At 38.6% G+C, this 18,414-nt stretch overlaps 1 protein-coding gene and 2 long non-coding RNA genes across 15 annotated transcripts in view; 2 read left to right on the top strand and 1 right to left on the bottom strand.

Annotated features, from left to right (window-relative positions):
* LOC123578304 overlaps nt 1-17,149 on the top strand; it is a 36,250-nt gene extending 19,101 nt beyond the window's left edge. For 5 of the 9 annotated variants that reach the window (XR_006702280.1, XR_006702279.1, XR_006702282.1 and 2 more), the window contains 2 exons: nt 1,539-1,723; nt 9,035-10,996. This is a non-coding gene — a long non-coding RNA (uncharacterized LOC123578304). Of the gene's footprint in view, nt 1-1,538; nt 1,724-1,834; nt 1,958-7,715; nt 7,732-8,633; nt 8,658-9,034; nt 10,997-16,967 lie in introns of those variants that run through there. The other 4 variants (XR_006702284.1, XR_006702287.1, XR_006702286.1 and 1 more) reach the window with 4 other exon arrangements.
* Nucleotides 7,421-17,820, bottom strand: LOC123578311. The gene is made up of 3 exons (XR_006702299.1): nt 17,717-17,820; nt 13,638-13,731; nt 7,421-7,470 (listed from the first exon to the last, which is right to left on the bottom strand). It is a non-coding gene; the product is annotated as an uncharacterized LOC123578311 (long non-coding RNA).
* Nucleotides 17,396-18,414, top strand: part of ZNF260 (zinc finger protein 260) — a 75,439-nt gene continuing 74,420 nt past the window's right edge. The window contains exon 1 of one of the 5 annotated variants that reach the window (XM_045441113.1): nt 17,396-18,250. The gene's annotated coding sequence lies outside the window, so the exon portion shown is untranslated. Of the gene's footprint in view, nt 18,324-18,414 lie in introns of all 5 variants that reach the window. The other 4 variants (XM_045441109.1, XM_045441117.1, XM_045441110.1 and 1 more) reach the window with 4 other exon arrangements.

Raw genomic sequence — 18,414 nt, 5'->3', positions numbered from 1 at the left:
TACAGCTAGTTAGAAAAACTATTAATTAAGTAATATGCAGGGCTTTTGGGTTTAGTAGAAATTTTAGAGATAATTAAAGAATTCACTGTTGAGAAACTACATGAATGTAAATAACGTAGGAAGAGCTTTAGAGAATTTAGAGTTCATATTGGTGATGAATCTCATGAATTTATGGAATGTAGGAAGTCCTTTACCTATGGGAGATAATTTTGAGTATATCAGAAAAGGTTTCCTGATGAGACACTCTATGAAATATATAGAAATTTGCTTAATAGTAAGATTTGATTCACATATTAATGACAATCAGAACTTACATGTTGAGAAAACATATAAGAAATGTATCAAGGCTTAAAATTAAAAAAAAAAATTTTAATGTTTATTTTTGAAGGAGAGAGAGACAGAGCATGAGCAGGGGAGGGGCAGAGAGAGAGGGAGACACAGAACCCGGAGTAGGCTCCAGGCTCTGGGCTGTCAGCACAGCTGACACGGCTCTTGAACCCATGAACCGTGAGATCATGACCTGAGCTGAAGTTGAATGCCCAACCAACTGAGCCACCCAGGTGCCCCTTAAAAATTTTTTTAATGTTTAGTTATTTTTGAGTGGGGGGGGGGTGGGGGAGAAAATGAGGGAGGGGCAAAGAGGGAGGGAGACACAGAATTGCAAGCAGGCTCCAGGCTCCCAGCTGTCAGCACAGAGCCTGATGTAGGGATTGAACTCATGAACTGTGATATCATGACCTGAACTGAAGTCAGACACTTAACTGATCAAGCCACCCAGGCACCGCTAAGGCTTTTACAACAACATTCCCTATCTTTTTCAGATAGGGAAAATAAGAACAGAATTATTTTCAAAATTTTATTTTCTTTTTGAGAGAGCAAGAGTGAGCAGGGGAGGGGCAGAGAATCCCAAGCAGGCTCCACGCTGTCAGTGTGAAGCCTGACATGGGGCTCAATCTCACAAACCGTGAGATCCATGACCTGAGCTGAAACCAAGAGTTGGACACTTAACCGACTAAGCCACCCAGGTGCCCCTCCGTGTTGCCATTCTTTACATAGAAGTAGAGGTACCTGGTCATAGGGAATAGATACATTCAACTTTATCAGATATTGCAAAATTGCTTTCCAGTTTATAATAGTGTGTTCTGGTCAACTTGTGGAATATACTAGCCGTATAAACCTGTTTCTGGAATGTCTCTTCATGATTACTATTTATATCTTTTTTTCTTTTTATCTATTACTTCTTTACCTATAGATTTATAAATTTACTTAAATGCATTTTCTGTATTCTGATTCTTCAGTTGTTACACAGGACACATTTATCTTCATTAAGTAGGACATATTTAATTTTCTCTGGAAATTAGTAGTTAGAACTTCACGTAGATAGAAGTTTCAAAATTGTAGAGTGTTGGATTCCTTTGGGTGTATTTGTTTGGGTTTCTTTAACTGATTGAATCCTAGGTCTTTCACCAAACTTAGAAGTTTTTATCCATTATTTCTTCATCTGTTTTTCAGCCCTGCACTTTCTCTTCTCCTTCCAGGAATCCAATGACATGGATGTCTGATTTTTATCTACCCCACCACCCCCACCTCCCATTTCATTAAAAATAAAACAACAGAAAACAGCTTTTTATCTCTGTTCAGATCAGATCAATTCTATTGCTCCACCTTCAAGTTTGCTGGATTCTCTCCTCTATAATCTCCATTTGGCTATTGAGCCCATTTGGTGAGTTTTAAATTTTGGTTATTGTATTTTTCAGTTCTAAAATTTCCATTTGGCTCTTTCTTTAATATCATGTTTCTTTCCTGAGATTTCCTATTTTCCCTTTGTTTTAAGAGTGTTCTTAATTGTCCGGATATGTCATAAGAAGTAAAATTTCTGGGGCGCCTGGGTGGCTCAGTCGGTAAGCATCCGACTTCAGCTCAGGTCATGGTCTCACAGCTCGTAAGTTTGAGCCCCCCATCGGGCTCTGTGCTGACAGCTCGGAGCCTGGAGCCTGCTTCAGATTCTGTGTCTCCCTCTCTCTCTGCCCCTAACCCATTCGCATTCTGTCTTTGTCTCTCTCAAAAATAAATAAACATTTAAAAAAAAATGTAAGTGAAAACCACACTGAGATACCACTTCACACCCATTAGAATGATTTTTTTTTAAGGCAAAACAAAATGAGTGTTGATTAGGATGCAGAGAAATTGGAAGCATTGCTGGAGGAAACATAAAATGGGGCAGCCACTGGGAAAAACTGACATTTGACATTTCCTCAAAAAGTTAAACACAGAATTACCACCTGATCTAGTAATTCCACTTCTGATTATATACTGAAAAGAACTGAAAGCAGGGACACAAACATATTTGTATACCCACGTTTGTAAAGCATTCTTGACAGTAGTGAAAAAGTTGAAGCAACTCAAGAGTCCACTAAGAATGTTTATACACATTTTTGACTAATGTGGTAAATACTGGAGTATTATTGAAGACATTATACTAAGTGAAATAAGCCAGTCACAAAAGGACAAATATTGTATGTCTCTTATATGAGGTGTTTAGAGTAGTCAAATTCATAGAGATGGAAAATAGAATGATAGTTGTTAGGGATTGAGGGAGAGGGGAATGGGGAGTTCTTGTTAAATGGGTATGGATTTTCTTGAGTTTTTGACATGGATGGTGGTTGTACAAAAATGTGAATGTATTTAATGTTACAATTATACACTTAAAATGGTAAATTTTAGAGTAAACTATATTAACTATGTGAGGTGATGGATGTGTTATATTCATAATCATCCTATAATGTATATGCATATCAAATCATCACATTGTACACTCTAAGTATATATAATTATATTTGTCAGTTACTCCTTAGAAATGTAGAAAAGGTAACTTTTATGCATATTTTACAATAATAAAAAGAAAAAAGACACAAATAAGTTAAAAATGAAAGACAGAAAAAGACATTCCATGCAAATAGTAAAAGGTAGAAGGTGTTCCTTTACTAAATCAATCAAAATACATTTTAATTTAAGAATTGTTACAAGATAGGCATCTGGGTGGGTCAGTCGGTTAGGTATCTGACTTTGGCTCAGGTCATGATCTCATGGCTCGTGAGTTCAAGTCCCGCATAGGGTGAGCTTGAGCCCTGCTTTGGGTGAGCTCAAGCCCCGCTTCAGGTGAGCACGAACCCTGCTTCGGATGAGCTCGAACCCTGCTTCTGGAGAGCTCCTCTTCTCTCTCTCTGTCCCTTGCTTGCTTGTGCCTTCTTGCTCTCTCTCAAAAAAATAAAAAAAAGAATTGTTAAAAGACAAGAATTTCATTATATATTGATAAAAGAGTAAATTAAGAAGATATAACAAACATAAATCTGTATGCACCAAACAACAAAGCCCCATAATATGTGACAGAAACATTGAGAGAGCTGAAGAGAAATAGAGCTTTCTGTAATAATAATTGGAGACATCAATATCCACTTCCACTCATGGACAGAACAATCACACAGATGATTAATAAAGAAACAGAATTTTGGTAACAGTATATTAGACCTAACAGACATATACAGAACACTCTACCTGCCACAGGATATTACACATTTTTCTCCAGTGCATATTAAACAACCTCCAAGATAGACCATATATTAGGCCACATTAAGTCTTAATACATTTTTAAAGTGTATAATCATACAACAGAAAGAAACTAGAAATCAGTAACAAAGGGAAAGTTTGAAAATTTACAAATATATAAAAATTAATTCAGTCTTAAACAACCAATGGGTCAAGGAAGAAATCACAAGGGAAATTAGAAAATACTTTGGGATGTAAGAAAATGAAAACAGAATACTCCAAATTGTAATATATATAATTATTTATAATTATATTTCATTTCTAATAATTATATAAAATTATTACTATAACAAAGCATACAATGGGAAACATACACATACATTGAAAAGATCTCAGGGGTGCCTGAGTGACTCAGTTGGTTGAGCGTCCCAATTTCAGCTCAGGTCATGATCTCACAGTTTGTGAGTTTGAGCCCCACATTGGGGTCTGTGCTGACAGCTCACAGCCTGGAGGCTGCTTTGGATTCTGTGTCTCCCTCTCTCTCTGCCCATCCCCTGCTTGTGCTCTATCTCTCAAAAATAAATAAACATTAAAACAATTTTTTTAAAGATCTCAAATCACCAACTTAACTTTAACACCTTAAGGAACCAGAAAAAGAACAAATTAAACCCAAACTAGCAGAAGGAAGGAAATAATAAAGATTAGAGCAAAGATAAATGAAATAGAAATAGGAAAACAATATACATATATGGTGTTTATTTTATTTTTGATAGAGAGGAGTGGGGAGGGACAGAGAGATGAGGGAGACAGGGAACCCCAAGCAGGCTCCCCACTGTCAGCACAGAGCCCAACACGGGGCTCAAACTCATGAACCATGAGATGATGACCTGAGCTGAAATCAAGAAGAGTTGGATGCTTAACCAACTGAGCCATGCAGGTGCCCCCAAAACCATTATATCGACTAAGAAAAAGATGTTACTCAAATTACTAAAAACAATAGAAAGTGGAACATTACTATTGATTTTACAAAAATAAATACTATTGTAATAGAATGCTATAAACAGTTGTATAACACCAAATTAGATCACCTAGATATAATGGACAAAATCCTAGAAACACCCAATCCACCAAATAGGACTCATGAAGAAATAGAAAATATGAATAGCACTATAACCAGCAAGGAGATTGAATCAGTAATCAAAAACTTTTCAAAAAAGAAAAGCTTAGGACCAAATGGCTTCACTGGTGAATTCTACCAAAGAAGAGTTCACACTAGTCCTTTTCAAACTCTTTCAGAAAAATCAAGGAGGAAATACTTCCTAGTTCATTTGATGAAGCCAGCATTACCTTGATTTGTCAAAGAGCCAGGACAAAGACACTACAAAAAAGGAAAACTATAGAGTGATATACTTAGGAATATTGTAAAATCTGTCATAAAAATACTAGCAAATCAAATTTGGCAGGATATTAAAAGGATTGTACACCATGAACAAGTGGTTTTTATTCATAAGATACAAGGATTGTTCATTATGTGAAAACCAAATATAATATACCACATGATAGAATGTGGGAAAATACATGATTACCTCATTTGATGCAGAGAAAGCATATGGCAAAATTCAACACCCTTTCATGGTTAAAAAACAAAACAAAACCATAATTAAATTAAAAGCAGAAGGAAACTTCCTCAACATGGTAAGGACCATTATATGAAAAACCTGCTGCTAACATCATATTCAATAGTGAAAGACTGAAAGTTTTCCTTGTAAGATCAGGAGGAATATTAAGATGCCCATTTTTGACCTTTCTATTCAGCACAGTATTAGAAGTTCTAGCTAGAGGGGCGCCTGGGTGGCGCAGTCGGTTAAGCGTCCGACTTCAGCCAGGTCACGATCTCGCGGTCCGTGAGTTCGAGCCCCGCGCCGGGCTCTGGGCTGATGGCTCAGAGCCTGCAGCCTGTTTCCGATTCTGTGTCTCCCTCTCTCTCTGCCCCTCCCCCGTTCATGCTCTGTCTCTCTCTGTCCCAAAAATAAATAAACGTTGAAAAAAAAAAAAAAAAAAAAAACACTAAAAAAAAAAAAAAAAAAAAAAAAAAAAAGAAGTTCTAGCTAGAGCAAAAAAAAAAAAAAAAAAAAAAAAGTTCTAGCTAGAGCAATCAGGCAAGAAAAAGAAAAGGCAGCCAATTGTGAAGAAAAGTAAAGAATCTGTCCATAGATGATACTAGTTTTTGTTGAGGACTAAAAATTTCATTAAGAAGCTGGTGGATCATGGTCATGTTTGCTGTTTCTTAATGTTTTCAAAAGTTTTATAGTTCTTCTCTGAAGATGGCATGGCATGCTCCAGAACCAGAGAGGTCTACATTGCATGTTTCCTATTGTGGAGTTTCCTTGGTTGTGGAATCTGCCACATCTAAAATCCAAAGAGGCCAACCAGTCATTAATGCTTCTTGATGGTGGGAAGTGCAAGATGCAATACTGTATCCATTATTTCAGAGGGAATATTCTGGAATGCCTCAAACCACTATAACCCCAATATTATCACTGCTGTGGTGACATTTTAATCTTCATAATATTTATCTGTTTTGTTGTGTTTTACCAAACCCTCCAATCTGGTTACTATCTTTTGCTAAACCAGTCTGATTAGGACGATTTCAGTCATGTAGTGGACCAGTATGTAGTCTGTGGGATGTCCAACTGGTCCAGATCTCTTTGAAATATGACAGAAGGAAGCTAAAACAACTTAGTTGTAGAGCCAGAATAAAAATGTGTAATATCCAGGGGCACCTGGGTGGCTCAGTTGGTTAAGCGTCCAACTTTGCCTCAAGTCATGATCTCATAGTTTGTGGGTTCGAGCCCCATGTCAGGCTCTGTGCTGATAGCTCAGAGCCTGGAACCTGCTTCAGATTCTGTGTCTCCCTCTCTCTCTGCCCCTCTCCCGCTTGAGCTGTCTCTCTCTCTCAAAAATAAATAAACATTAAAAAAATTTTTTTAGACGCAAAATCTCCATCCCAAGTGAATGTGAACCATTTGTGATCCACCTTTCTGACAAGGATGGCCAATAGTTAGTTCAATGATTGGATAATGTATTTATTTTCTACTGCTGCACAAGAAATTACCACAAATTTATCTTGATAATACTCATTTTTGTTTCAGTCTGTCAGAAGTCTGGGGATAGTATATATATATGGGTTCTCAGAAGGCTGAAAACCAGTGCTTGTTGGGGCTGTGATTTCATCTGGAGGTAGAGATTCTCTTCCAATCTCACTTGGGTTGTTGGCACAATTCAGTTCCCTTCAGGTGTGTGACTGAGGTCCCATTTTAAAATTATGGTTTTTTTTTTTTTTGTAATTTATTTATTTTGAGAGAGCATGTACAGGGTAGGGGCAGAGAGAGAGGGACAGAGAGATTCCCAAGCAGGCACTGCACTGTCAGCACAGAGCCCAACATGGGGCTCGATCTCACAAACTGTGAGATCATGACCTGAGCTGAGATCAGGAGTCAGATGCTTAACTGACTGAGTCATCCAGGTGCCCTAAGTTCCCATTTTCTTGCTGGCTGTTGACTCAGTGTCATTTTCATCTCCTAGAGGCCACCCTGAGGTACTAGCCACATAGCCCCAACCATAGCTCACAACATGGTTGTATGATTTTTTTTTTTCCAGGCCACCAGGAGTGTGTCTGCTGCTGTTTCTTCTCTCTTTTTATTTTTATTTTTTAATTTTTTTTTTCAACGTTTATTTTTGGGACAGAGAGAGACAGAGCATGAACGGGGGAGGGGCAGAGAGAGAGGGAGACACAGAATCGGAAACAGGCTCCAGGCTCCGAGCCATCAGCCCAGAGCCCGACGCGGGGCTCGAACTCACGGACCGCGAGATCGTGACCTGGCTGAAGTCGGACGCTTAACGGACTGCGCCACCCAGGCGCCCCTCTTCTCTCTTTTTAAAAAGCTCCCCAGTTAGATGAATAGTGGTAACAAGGTTGGATTCTTGTCTGCTATTGTACATTTGGTTTCTATGTCTATTATGTCCTTTTTCTTCCTCTATTTCTAATTTACCACATCCTTTAAGTGAATACTTTGTAATATTTTAATGTATCCAGTGACTTCTTGCTATATTGTTTTATTTAGTTTTTTTTTATTAAAATTTTTTTTTAATGTTCATTTTTGACACAGAGAGAGAGAGAGAGAGCATAAGTGGGGAGGGGCAGAGAGAGAAGGACACACAGAATCTGAAGTAGGCTCCAGGCTCTGAGCTGTCATCACAGAGCCCAACGTGGGGCTCGAACTCACGAACCATGAGATCATGACCTGAGCCGAAGTTGGACACTCAACCGACTGAGCCACGCAGGCGCCCCTAGTTATTTAGTTTTTGATTACATAAATCTTGTTCTGGAGCTTATCAGAAGCAGTTTCAGATTTATGCTAACTTAAATCCAATAAGACAGAAATGTTAGACTCCCTATGGGTTTATTCTCTTTTCTCCATTTTTGATGTATTACTGTTTTACTACATCTGTGTCTATATCTCTACATACTACATCTGTGTTACAACTCTACAATACCTTGCTATGATCATTACTTTCTATAATTGTGTTTTAAAGCTAATAGAATATGTGTAGATTTATAGATTTTGTTGTATTTTCTTATTATTCTGGTTCTTATTTGTTCCTGTGGTTTTGAGTAACCATCTGGGCTCATTTCCTTATCTCCCTACTAGAGCAGCATTGTTTCCTCCCACCTCTTTTGTTCTTTTGTGCTGTTACCAGTATAGTAATATTACATATTAACATTTTATATTATTTTTCTAACACATTATTTATATGTTTTATAGAAATGCTTTTAACATAAGACAACAAAGTAGAAAAATGTGCATTTGTATTGTATTTTATAATTACATAGTTACTTTTACAGGTGCTGTTTTTAATGTATATCAAAATTACAATTAGGGGTCATTTGCTTTCAGCTTGAAGAAATTAGTAATCTCTTAAAGCTGGTGACAAAGCCTCTCAGTTGTTTATCTTGGAATAAACAAGGCTTTATTTAGCCTTCATTAAAAAAAAAAAAACCCTTTTAATTTTTATTTACTTTTGAGAGAGAGAGAGAGAAAGAGAGAGAGCAAGAGCACAAGCAGGGGAGGGACAGAGAGAGGGAGATACAGAATGTGAAGCAGGCTCCAGGCCCTGAGCTGTCAGCACAGAGCCCAATGCGGGGCTTGAACTCACGAACTGAGATCATGACCTGAGCTAAATACTCAACTGACTGGGCCACCCAGGTGCCCCTAGCTTTCATTTTTTAAAGCCACTCTGGCTGGGTGTAGGATTCTTGGTTAAAAGGCATTTGTCTTTCAGGACTTGGAATTTGTCTCCCCACTCCCTTCTGGCCTCCATTGTTTCTGATGTGAAGTCAGCCATTAATCTAGTTGGGGCTCCCTTTTAAGTGATGAGTTCTTTTTCTCTTGGTGCTTTAAAGACGTTTTCTTTGCTTTGTTTTCAGCATTTTTACCCTGATATGTTGGTGGATTCCTTTGTGTTTCTACTACTTTGAATTTGTCGAACTCCGTGGACACATAAATTATGATGACTATTAAATGAACATTTGTTTACTGGAGCACAGACTGCTGGATGGGGAGTCATGGTTCAACAACAGAACACAGGAGAAATTGAAATAGAGAAGTGCATTACATGTCTTGGAGGAAGTACACAAGAGGCCAGATGGGAAGGTCAAGGCAGAGTGCAGACAGAGAAAGTACAACATGGGGCACATGGCTTTATTACAGTGGAGTGCTTTATGGTTCCTGGGCTGGGGCTGGATTGGTCAATACAAACCAAAAGAATAGTATTTTATTAAGACTCCCACAGGAGTCTTATCTAAGGGGCACATACAGATGCTGGTAGCCTGAGGAGACTTGATCAGAAGGCTGTTGGGAAATCATATCAGGAACTTTCATTTGCTGTGACTCTGCAGGCTGCTACCTAGGGTATGTGCTTATATGAGGGGGTTAGTGTCAGTTGAAGATTTTGGCAAGACACTTAACCAAACGAAATGTATGCCAAAGCAGCAATATTAGTTTAGCTAATGATAATAGTAAATAATAGCTAATAATAATAGCTTAGCTAAACTCTCATTATTATTGTCAATAAATTTGGGAAGTTTTGAAGTTTTTTTAATGCTTTTTTTTCGAAACCTCTCTGTTCATTCTGGTATTCCCGTTATGCATATAATGGTGCACTTCACTAGTGCCCCACATTTCTCTGTTCATTTTTCCTTATTATTTTTTCTGTGCTTCAACCTGTATACTCACTAATGGCCTATCTTCAAGTTTGCTAATTCCTTCTTCTGCTAATTCAAATCTTTTGAACCCTTCTAATGAAATTTTCAATTCTAGGATTTCCATTTTCTATCTTTGCGGTACTTGGCTGGCTTAGTTGGTACAGCATGTGACTCTTGATCTCAAGGTTGTGAATTCACACCCCACATTGGGATGGAGCCTACTCAAAATTTTTTTTCTATCTTTATTGCCACACCTTACTTGATGTAGCATTGCCACTATTTCTTTAATCATGATTCCCTTTTGTTTTTTGAATATATTTATAATGGCTTCTTTGAAGTCTTTGTCTATTAAATCTGACATCTGGTTGCTCGATTAGGCAGTCTTTTTTTCTTTTTGCCAAAGCAGGAGTCATATTCTGTAGTTTCTTTGCATATCTTATAAATTTTCTGTTGGCAAATAAGACATTTTAGATAATATATTGTTATTTCTGCATTCATTTGCTTAGGAAAATGTCAGAGGAGAAGGATATCCTCAAGAAAAGATGGAAGTAGGGCTTGAGGTATTCCATGGCTACAAAGACCAGTTAGGGGTGTAAATGGACCAAAAAAGAAAAAAAAAATTAAAGATGTGTTTTAAAAGTAAAAAGGATACAAGGTTTGATTCTGGGAAACTACTGTTTGGCTTCATGGTTGAAAACTTGTTCAAAAGTACAACATTCATTTGGGCTTTATGATAGAATATCTGTTGTATATTGCATCACTTTCTTTCCTGCCTCAATGTGGAAATTAAAGAGGGAGGAATAGGCAAACCGGGAATATAGAAGGGCTGACCTATTGCAGCTCTAGGTACTGTCACTCCTAGTTGGTGGGAAAAAGGGAGCAAGAGAAGGGGAAATAGTTTTGAATGTTTGGTCTCATGAATACTTTGCAACCTCTCATTATTTTACTGTATTTTAGGGCTTTTTCATATAAAATTTGTATACACTGTATACATAGGTATGAAAAATATCAACTGACCTTATTAGTTAAGTACCCCTTAATATGCTCCAGCACTAAGCAAACATTAATTCGTTTTGTCTACATATTTACCTTTCCTGGATATCTCCTGTAAAAGGAATTACACAACATGCGGTACTTTGTGACTAGTTTCTTTTATTTACCCTAAAGTTTTGAAGATTCAAGTTATAGCACGTATCCTTTTCATTTCTTTTTATTGTTGAATAATGTTACCTTGTATGGGTATGCCACATTTTGTTTATCCATTCATCAGTTGATGGATATTTGAGTTGTTTCCACGTTTTGGCTGTTATGAATAATGCTGCTGTGAACATACGTACATGTTTTATGTGGACATATATTTTCATTTCTCTTGATTATATACATGGGGGTGGAATTGTGGATCTATGTTTACCCATTTGAGGAACTGCCAGATTCTTTTCCACAGTAACTGCACCATTTTATATTGTCTAGTTGTGTATGAGTTTTGATTTCCCCATGTCCTTGCCAATACTCATTACCTTTATATTTGATTCTAGCACATCCTTGTGTGTAGTATCTTATTATTTTGCTTTCCATTTCGCTGTTCGCTAAAGGTCCTAGGATTTTATTATACCTTTATGCATAAAGAAAGTAAACAGAATTCCCTTAACATAAAAATATTTTAACTATTTATGGCTTTCAATAAAACACAGATGACAGTTTAAACATTATTACCTGGGCAGCAAATAATGAAATAAATAACTAATAGGTTTACAGATTTAGAAAGTAAGGGACAGGAGAGCGAGGCTAATATTCATTTAATGTTCTCAATTTAACACTTTATTATATCAGTTTCTTTGAAATAAATTTTATGACAAAGAATGGTATTAATTCCTCTGCAGCTCCACAGGGAGAGGGAGGACATGGCCTTCCTATTTTTCTAAGATTATTTTTTACTACTGTTCATTAGGTGGGTGTCCCTTCTTAGGCTAAGACATTAACTTGTTTGCATTGTAATACAAAACAGGACTGGAAAGCTCAAAATATAAGGAAATGGAAAGTGCACAAGATAATTTTTAAAAATGTTTATTTATTTGGGGGCATCTGGGTGGCACAGTCGGTTAAGCGTCTGACTTCAGATCAGACGATGTCAGTTTGTGGGTTCGAGCCCCACATAGAGCTCTGCACTGACAGCCCAGAGCCTGGAGCCTGCTTCGGATTCTGTGCCCCCCCCCCACCTCAAAAATAAACATTTAAAAATAACTAATAAATAAATGCTTATTTTGAGAGAAAGAGCACATGCACATGTGTGAGTGGGGGGGACGGGCAGAGAAAATCCCAAGCAGCATCAGTGCTGTCAGCTCAGAGCCCAACATGGGGCTCCATCTCATGAACCGTGAAATCATGACCTGAGCTGAAACCAAGAGTCAAATGCTTAACCAACGGAGCCACCCAAGGTGCCCCTGCAGAAGATAACTTTGTTAAGACACAATGTAATGCAGAGCATATAATGTTTGCAATCAGGATGACATTTCACTTTCCATCTTGCACAATCCTGTCTTTGCCTAATTTCTCACTGTTACCTCTTCTGCCTCATGATGAACATGAGCATCCTAAACAATGTGGCATGTAAATTAAGAAACCATATATACTGATACTCAGAAGACATAGGGTAAATGTAAGATGTTGTTTACAAATCCATAGTTACTGACGCAGTTGGGAACTGAGCTGTGTATTATTAACCATCATATCCAGTGAGGATCCAGGCTCTCACTACCCACAAAAACTCAACCTCCCATGTTGCCACTGCTAAAGAATAAACAAAGGGGGCATGTCAATGTGATTAAAAGTAGTTAATCAATTAGCAGGAATTCATATTAATCTCTTTGGGTGTGCATAGTTGCCTTATGCTATACAGTTTTCCAGCTATTTTTAATTTTAGTTTTGTGACATACAAGTGGAAAAACACTAATTTACTGAACGACTACATTACAAGCACTTTATATTCTTTATAAACTCCTTTGTATACTTTGTAAATATCCCTTCGTTTAGACATGGTAGGTAGAGCACTGGCATGTCTATCTTCATACTTTATCTGAAGAGAATGAGTCTCAGTGATATTAAAATAAAAATAGGGATACAACTAAAAATGGTGCACGTGGAGACTGGAATCTAGATCTGTTTGACCCCAGAACTCATGAACATTATCCTGTAACTGACTGTCTCCACATGAGCTTGAATCTGGGAATATCTGCTGGCCAGGAGGTAGCCCATTTCTACATCAAATTATACAAAAACTTCATATTCATCCTTTAACCCCCATAAACCTCCAAACTGGCAGTAATGGGAAGGCAGGGAGTGGAAGGTGAAAGGCCTGAATATTTAACCAATTCTCTTTCGTCTTCTTCTCTGCAGTCAGCATTTGGGTTTATTTTTCCAAATACACAGACTAAGAAAGGCAAGGACACTGCACTTTAGCCTCAACAAGTGACATGCTATTCTACTGAGTCTTTATCTTCCAAGAGTTGTTGCCAGGCCTCCTTTTAGCTCCATATCCCATCTCCCCAGTTTCTTTTTAATCAAGCTTATACTTCTTATGCTACACTTTGATTTCTGTTGGATCATGTTTTCTTTATTCCCCTTTTCTACTGGATTAAAAACTATTCTATTTCTTTTATAGGGTACCCTTAAATTTTTAACTTGTATCTTTGATTTGTAATTAGTGGGCATCTCCAGAAACACTTTAGAATGCTTTAAGTACTTTTTTTCTATTGTTATCTGGTGATTTTAATCTAATTTGTCTTGAAATGCCATTAAAATTAATAATTATTGTTTAGTATATGCTTACATTTTCCAACAGTTACCGATTTTATCTCATTCAGTCTTTCCAGGTTTAACTTACTTCTTGCCAATGTACATCCTTTAGAAATTCTCCAGTGAGTCTATGAAAGAAAAGGGTGGATAGTATTGAATTTATGTCCAAAGGAAGGCTTCGGACACTATTCCTTCTTTTACTAAGATTCAAGGTCTATTCTATCCGTAGGCTCTTGTCATCATGGACCCGCTCCTCTTGTCCTTTCTCTTCTCCAGTGCTTTGTGTATAGAAAGCAGGCTTTCCCAGCTGCTCTTTCAACCCTAGGTTACTTCTATACTTTTGGTGCCTATTATAGAGTGGAGGCATATAAACGGGACAAGGCATTCCTGGCATATGACTACATGGGAGAGGAGAAACATGATCCAGAAGGGTGAGCTGGAGAGGAAGAAGGACACTGTGATATGGGACCTCCCTTCTCACCATATATTAATATATTATTAATACATGTATTAATATGTACACAATAATAATACATATTAATACAAGAATTAGCGATACATATTAATAAAATATAATAATAATAATGCATATATTAATATTGTAATCTGATTTTACCTCCACCTTTACTGAAAAACCAAGGTCTGTGGACATGATGAAGTCTTTCCCTTGTATGGGCTCTCCTACACACTCACTACTTAGACATCAAATCACTGTCTAGGTAAGATTGGTTCATTCAAGGAATATATAGTTACTTAATTCAAGAGAATGTATGTTTGTGGGCATGAGAAAGGAGATGCTGAGTGAAATACTCAATAAGTGAACAGTATTTAAAATTAGAAGAACTTGGAGAAGGCAGAGGTTTATCTGGTGAGAATAAAAAGAAATGACCAGTTTCTTGAAAGGGAATACTATCTCCAGGAAGTTTCAAGATAGGAAAATGCTCATAAATGCTAAAGGGGAAAAGAATATTTCAGAAAAGAGAGAAGAAACAACATCTCACCTGAGGTATTTCTTTAAGATTTGCAAGAGAGGACCTTTTTTCTTTTGGATACTTTGTTAGGAAAGTGAAAAGGGAGAGAGAAGAGAGGCAAAAGTAGCCATGTAAAATCCCACTTCCCTTAAATGTTTCCATAATAACTTGGTTAAATCTGCCTAGTTCAGCAGTAAACATTTACTATTAAGTATTAAGAATCATTATGTTAGGGGTTGCCTGGGTGGCTCAGTCGGTTAAGTGCATTGGACTCTTGATTTCAGCTCAGGTCATGATCTCATGGTTCGTGAGTTCAAACCCCACATTTGGCTCTGCACTGACAGCATGGAGACTACTTGGAATTCTCACTTTTCTCCTCTCTCTCTGCCCCTCTCCCACACTCTCTCAAAATAAATACATAAACATTAAAAAAAAAGAATCATTATGTTAGGGGCACCTGGGTTGCTAAATCGGTTAAGTGTCCAACTTTAGCTCAGGTGATGATCTCCCGGTTCATGAGTTCGAGCCCCACATTGGGCTCTCTGCTGTGAGCACAGAGCCTGTTTCGGATCCTCTGTACCCACCTCTCTCTGCCCCTTCCCTGCTTGTTCTCCCTCTCTTTCTCAAAAATAAATAAACATTAAAAAAATAAACATCCTCCACATTAAAAAAAATCATTGTTAAATATTAACTACTCAATAATAAAGGTTTGAGTAATAGAGGAGAAACTGATTATGTAGTTTTCTACGCTATAGGCTCCAGTCATATGGAAAAAAAATTTTCCTTTATATGAACTTTCAAATATTGATTTTTATAGTAAATATTTTTATTAGAGAATAAGACTGACTTTGTGATGAGGAGTATTTCAGATACTTTTCCTTGACTCAGAATGTCTGAAAAGTTATTAAATCACCCATGATTTCATCTAGGAACGGGGCGGGGGAGGGAGAAATCCCTCGAATCTGTTAAAAGAAGTACAGAGATAAGAAGTATTTTTCTTGTGTGCTACCTATTGAATCCTGGTCATTTCAACACATTAGAATTAGTTAATATGGCATTCCAGGTATATAATCCTATCACCTGTAATTTTACCTCCTACTTACCAATTCTTTTTTATAAAAATAATGTGTAAGTTTAATGTGTACCATGTTATGATGTGATACGTGTATACACTATGAAATGATTGTCACCATAAAGTTAGTTAACACCTCCATCCTCTCATATAATTATCTTTTTTGGTTTTGTGGTGATAACATTTAAGATCTAATCTCTTAACAACTTTGAAGTACATAATACACAGTATTGTTCATTGTAGTCACCACACTGTACCCTAGATTCTCCAGAACTTATCTTTTGTATCCTTTGACCAACATCTCTCCATTTCTCCTACCCTCGTAACCCCATGGCAACCACCATTCTACTATTTCAATGACTTTTTTAAAAAAAGATTCTGCATATAAGAGAGATCATACAATATTTGTCTTTCCAGAGAAGACACTTAGCATATGTCCTCAAGGTCCATCCAGGTGGTCACAAATGGTAGGATTTACTTCATTAAAAAAATTTTTTTAACGTTTATTTTTGAGAGACAGAGAGAGAGACAGAGCACAAGTTGGGGAGGGGCAGAGAGAGGGAGACACAGAATGCGAAGCAGACTCCAAGCACCCAGCTGTCAGCATAGAGCCCAGTGCAGGGCTCCAACCCACAAACTGTGAGACCATGACCTGGGCTGAAGTCGGTCGCTTAACTGATGGAGCCATCCATCCTCCCCAGATTTACTTCATTTTAAAGGCTGAATAAATACTCCATTGTGTATATATACACCACTTTTTCTTTATTCATTCATCCATCAGTGGACACTTTGGTTCATTCCATGTCTTGGCTATTGTGAAGAATGCTACAGTGAATATGGGAAGGCAGATTTCTTTGATATCCTGTTTTCATTTCCTTTGGATATCTCTATACTGCTATTTTACTTGATTAGAAACAGTCATAATTCCATAAGCAGAATCAAAATGACACATACCTTACTAGATACATAGTGTTTCTCAGTAGTCAATACCACTTACATAGTGATCTAATAGTCACCGTGGCGTGGAGTAAGTACACAAAATCACGATAAATAAGAGTTGGTACATACTCATTGGGTCTCCTATGTCTCACCCACTTCACAAAGCCACAATCCCATAGGATCTTACATCACATTCATAACTCCGCTAAGTCCATCTCATAATTCCATACAAGACAGCAAATCAAACTCGAAAACCACTTACTCCACAGTTACATAGAGCCTCAAACACAAGTCACTAACAACTAATTATTCTGCAAGGTTTATCAACTTCTTAGACAGTTAAATATAAACTGAACTATTACCCAGCTTTTTTTCCTTCTAGGTATTACCCCAGGAGAAATGGAAACATGCCAGCTTTATACATAATATGTAAAACCTGGAAATACAACAAATGTTCACCAAGAGAAAAATGTATACACAAATTGTGACATTCACACAATTGAATGTTGTTCAGAAATGAAAAGAAAAGAATGAACTACACATTAATAAACCTTACAAAACTAGGATGTGAAAAAGAGAATTGCAGAACTGACAGAACTAAAATGTGGGCATGTATATCAGAACTATTGCGGGGCATCTAGGTGAAGCCTCCCAATTCGCCTCAGGTCATGATCTCATGGTTTGTGAATTCGACCCCCCCCCCTCACCCCCCCCCCCTCACCCCCCCCCCCCCCCCCCCCGCGGGGCTCTGTCTTGACAGCTCAGAGCCTGGAGCCTGCTAAGGATTCTGTGTCTCCTCTTTCTCTCTGCCCCTACGCCGCTCGCGCGCGCGCTCTCTCTCTCTCTCAAAAACAAACTTAAAAAAAAAAAAAAGAACTTTGGCTGTCTATGCTGTGAGACTGGAAAAGGACACGAGAGAACTTCCTGGCAGCGATGGTATCAAATACACACCAGGGCAGGCATACACATACCCAGCGTCTGCTATATGCCAGACGCCATTCTGGGTGCTGGGGCTTTCTCAAGGGGCAAAAACTGACAAAACTCGTCATCTCTGGTTCACGACCACGGGGTCCCGCACACACAGGCCTGAGTGAAGAGAAACCTCGACAGGCACCGGCTCCCGTTTCTCACCTCAGCCTTCCCGCCCGAACTGCAGTACCCTCCTCAGCCCTTCTAGGCCCGACATCCCTCAGCACGGATTCGACTGCCTCCCGGGCCCTCCTCAACGCTCCTGGGTTAGGGTTTCCGGTTCTCTCCCGGTCTTCCCAGACTCAGGCTGCCTCCGTTTTCCTCCTTGCCCCGCCTCTGGTAGGCTTCCGCTTCCCTTTACTTTCCTCCCTGCCCAGGTTTCCGATTACTTTCTCGGCTTGGGCTCTAGTTCATGCAAAGACCTCTCGCTCCCACGAAACCATCACCCGGCTCTTTCATGTTTTAAGAACCGCCACCGGCAACCTTCCGCGGAGGACGAAAGATCAGCCCACCCGGAACTCTCAGGAGCTTCGGGGGCGTGACGTGGAATTCGCGACGGTTGTACTCTGCCGTGCTCGAAAACCAGAACATTTTTTTTTAGTGTTGGACTACGTTTCCCACAGGCCCCAGGGCCACGAATGGACTTCGCCTTTTGGTTCCGCTTCCGGTATCTTCGTGGTTATTGGGTTTTGCCTGGTGAGTTAAGGTGATCCAGGTCGGGTTGCGGGAGGAGCTCGCGGTATGGAGGTCCTAAGCTCCCGGGGCGCGGGTAAGGCAGATGGAGCCAGGAGCCTTGTCCCGGTGTTTGCGTAAACCTCGCACGACGGTGGTTTCGGGCGTTATTGTCTGTGACAAGTTCG

The sequence above is a fragment of the Leopardus geoffroyi genome, chromosome E2, assembly GCF_018350155.1.
Source record: "Leopardus geoffroyi isolate Oge1 chromosome E2, O.geoffroyi_Oge1_pat1.0, whole genome shotgun sequence".
Taxonomy (NCBI): Eukaryota; Metazoa; Chordata; class Mammalia; order Carnivora; family Felidae; genus Leopardus; species Leopardus geoffroyi.
The sequence above is the reverse complement of the archived record's forward strand: the minus strand, read 5'-3'. Positions and strand labels throughout refer to the sequence as shown.